Raw genomic sequence first — 4,378 nt, 5'->3', positions numbered from 1 at the left:
CTCTCTAATCTTACTTTGGGGCTGGGTAAGCACACTATTTGTAACAGGACTACATTAGAATTCACTGTTAAGGCTTACATCAACATTATCGTTCCTACTTTCCAAATAAAGGTCACACTCTGATGCACACACAGTTCAGTGATAAGAGGGCTAAGTCCATGAAAGTTTTTTCAGCCTTAGAGCTACTGACCCGTTCTGTTTGCTCCAAAACCAATTTGTCCTCAAACTGCAGAGCTTCTGTTTTTAGTAGACTTGGATCCACAGCCAACATTTGACAACAAGTATTTTATAAGAAACGGCCTCACCATAAATCACTCACTAGACGTGTCCACTAAAATGGATAATAAAATAGCTATACAATAATATATGATGGAATTGGCTAGAAACTGATGGACATACGTTCCCCTGTGAACTGTTAATTTACTCAAAAGCTTTGTCATGAGTGAAGGTAAAGGAGTGGGATCATCCGTGTAGCTTCTACCAGGATTTATGTTCACATTTTGTCTTGCAAAACTCCAATGTAAGAGATTGGAGACAAAATCCAAAGTCTTCATTCTGTGCAAATTTGCATTCTGAAGTTAAGTCAAAGCTAATAAAAATTTAAGGCATTATCTTGTATCTAAGGTAGTCAAATTAAGTGGGTATCTTCCAAGGTTAGTCTTTTTAGTGCAAAATTCCTTCTTTGTGCATCCTCAGACAGTGTTTTCTGGCTGGGCTGCAATGACTAACACAAAGAGGCAATTTCGTACCAAAAAGACTTGTATTAGCTGTGGCTGAATTTTAAAATGCCCTTTTTGCAAGCAAAAGGGTATGTGAATCCTCATCTCATACATTAGAACCAAGGTAGGAAATGAGCTCTTCACAACCCGTACAGACAAGAGGAGCACTTACAGTGACCAGCATTTTTTTCAGTGTAATGACATGTGAGTGTTGTAGAAAAATCTGAAACTATCTTTTAAGGGGAACATTTTACCAAGTTGTTTTTGCATGTTAATATATTTTAGAAAATGCCACAGTTTTATATAACATAGAAACAGAATAGCAAGGTTATATTAAATTACCATTGATTTAAGAACATTCAAATTATTATGTTTTGTTAACTTGTGTTGATATTTTTAACTAATGTTGTGGTCTGAATTAATTTGCCCCTCGAGTTGATGTCTAACAAACATAATAATCATTTCATTACTGTATGAAGAAATCTGGACCTGAACTATAATGAGCCCATTGTGCAGCTATCATCTAACATGCTAAATCAGCAGAGTCAGCACAATGTTCTGTTAGTCTAACACTGAACGACCACCGATCCACCATCTTGGCGCATCAACAGTGCGCAGGCAGGATTCCAAAGCTTCATTGTTAACGTACCTTACCTTGATTGGCAGGCAGGTCCAATTACAGCTGCAACTGGCTGACAACAGTGCAGGTCATCAAATTCTCATTTGGACTCCCAGTTCTCAAACAGTCCCATTGATCCACGAGCTGAGCTGATCTGTTACTGTCCAGGTCAGGAGAGTCGAGTCTGGATGGCTTCAACTAATGATGCACCATGGGAGATTGACATGATTAGTCGTGGTAGGAAGGAAAGCCCTGCGGTACTATGCAGATTTGTGTACAGTATGTGTCATATATATCGTATTTACATATTTAAATGAGATATTTGGGGCATGAACTGTGTATATACTAACTGTATCAGTGTCTCTGTGTTCCAACTGGCAGCGGCAGATGGCTGCCCGCCAAGAGCTACGGTCTGTCCTAGGTTTCTGTTGCAAAATTGCAAAATAGACTCTTATGATGTGTGATTAGGATAGGGCTAAAGAACAATTTAACATTAGAGAAAGATTGTGGTTTTGTTTAAGCATCGAAAGAGAAAACATGTCCTGTTTTGTGTCACTTTTTAAGTTTTTAACCAAGATTAAGTGTTTTTCTCTATCCTGAAACGAGTGCTGTTAGTGCCTGAACTTAATCATAAAAAACCATCACGCCTTATAGGTTTTACTGCGAGAACAGATGATGTAGGGTAAACAAATTAAATATGTAGTCTGTAAATATTTAATATTTATCTGTAATATTTTGGCAGATGTGTTCAATACAAACATTTTGAGATTATTATGTATTTAGATGTTTCATTACGTTGAAGGTGAACATCTAATTTAAAATATATTTTATGTTGAAAGTTAGTAGTATATGATTTTATAGGAGATTGGTTTGCCACAAACCAATCTCTCCGGGTAGGGAGTGAGTTCTTACCCCAAGTGAAGGAGTTTAAGTACCTTGGGGTCTTGTTCGCGAGTGAGGGGACCATGGAGCGTGAGATTGGTCGGAGAATCGGAGCAGCCGGTGCGGTATTACATTCTGTTTATCGCACCGTTGTGACGAAAAGAGAGCTGAGCCAGAAGGCAAAGCTCTCGATCTACCGGGCAATTTTCGTTCCTACCCTCACCTATGGTCATGAAGGCTGAGTCATGACCGAAAGAACGAGATCCAGGGTACAAGCGGCCAAAATGGGTTTCCTCAGGAGGGGGGCTGGCGTCTCCCTTAGAGATAGGGTGAGAAGCTCAGTCATCCGAGAGGAGCTCGGAGTAGATCCACTGCTCCTTCACGTTGAAAGGAGCCAGTTGAGGTGGTTCGGGCATCTGGTAAGGATGCCTCCTGGGTGCCTCCCTAGGGAGGTGTTCCAGGCACGTCCAGCTGCGAGGAGGCCTCGGGGAAGACCCAGGACTAGGTGGAGAGATTATATCTCCAACCTGGCCTGGGAACGCCTCGGGATCCCCCAGTCGGAGCTGGTTGATATGGCTCTGGAAAGGGAAGTTTGGGGTCCCCTACTGGAGCTGCTGCCCCCGCAACCCGATACCGGATAAGCGGATGAAGATGGATGGATGGATGGTTTGCCACAGGATGAATATCAACTGTTTGCTATGTGATTTATTTACAGCTTAGACAGGTGTGTCTTCTGTACAATTTTATTTTATTTTTGTTCATTGCAAGTTTACCAAGAAATCCAAGGAAAGTATTAGTAATCAAGCCACATGTAAGTCAAGTTATTTCAATTCCAAGTATTTTACTGAAATCACTGCATTTAGTGTAATGATGACACTCACTCATGTCCTCACTGTGAATTATCAGTCCTCTGGTGGATGAAATGGAAAAAAAATAATATTCTATTTTTAATATTCACACAAGTACAGCTCCACACTAAATTGGTTTGGTTTGGATCAACTCTTTGTTTCATGTTAATCACTGACATGAGAAAAAAGCATTTTTTGCTAATCATATTCATTCCACATTAGCTGCAGCCTTGTCATCTAATCAATTAGTCAGACGTTTTAAAATCGTTAGTGCAATTCTTTCTGTCTGTGTGAGAGTCTGGGAATCTCTCTGTGTGTGTTGCCCATGCACTTGTACATGTACCTACTGTTTGAGGTTTTGTCCTTTCTAGTTCAGCAAAACCATGAAGACAAAAACTTTACTTCTTTGACTTCTTGCATCTTAATTAGACTGAACTTAGTAAACCAGTTTTCCACATAAACAAGATTTGGAAGCCATACTGAAGAATACAGAGAGAGATGTGTGGAGCTCATAGTCTTAAAGGTCCAGTGTGTAACTTTTTTGTAGTTGTTCATTTTAAAAATCTGTATTGCCCTTCACAAACTTGTCCTTTTTTATGTATATTGACCACCATCATCAATTTCAAGTATTTCTGTTGGCTTGAAATTTTATATTTGTGCTTGCATTAACTGGGGTAGATTCTCCATAGGCATACGGCATCTTGAAATACGTTAGCCAGTAAGGGACATACAGGATATACTGCTCCGCCTTTTGCGTTTTAGCTGTCACTTGATAAACTCACAGGTGCTGCTTATGCTGCTAATGAGTATCGTAGCTTCCCGGCCCCAGCAACTTGGAAGAAGGAAACATGGAGTACCGCACGTTATCCTAATCTATTCTGCGGCGGGGCAAGACAAAAAAATCGACCTGGAATTTTTGTAGACCACCGGCCCACTCGCCGTGCAGGTTAGATTGAGCAGCGGGCAGCGGCCGGAGCGGCCTCAAAACACTACCAGCCCACGGGGAATATTACTGACTCTCCTGATTGCCACTCGTCTCATGCACGTATTCAAAATCCAAATTTCAGGAACAAAAGTCCTCTTCCTTACCAAAAAAAGAAAAAGGATATTGAAAAAAGCCAAAGACCGGCTTTTTGAAGCGCCAAGGCTACAGTAGCTTTTATACGTCATTTGAACTGTGTGGTGCGAGAGAGGTGATTGCAATATATGATCTCAATGCCAGATGGGAGAAATTCCTACACATTGGACCTTTCAATTAGCTTATTTGGTAATGGCTCGAATGTAACAGACATTTATTAATATCAAAAAGT

This window comes from Etheostoma spectabile, chromosome 2 (assembly GCF_008692095.1).
Source record: "Etheostoma spectabile isolate EspeVRDwgs_2016 chromosome 2, UIUC_Espe_1.0, whole genome shotgun sequence".
NCBI classification, from domain to species: domain Eukaryota; kingdom Metazoa; phylum Chordata; class Actinopteri; order Perciformes; family Percidae; genus Etheostoma; species Etheostoma spectabile.
The sequence above is the reverse complement of the archived record's forward strand: the minus strand, read 5'-3'. Positions refer to the sequence as shown.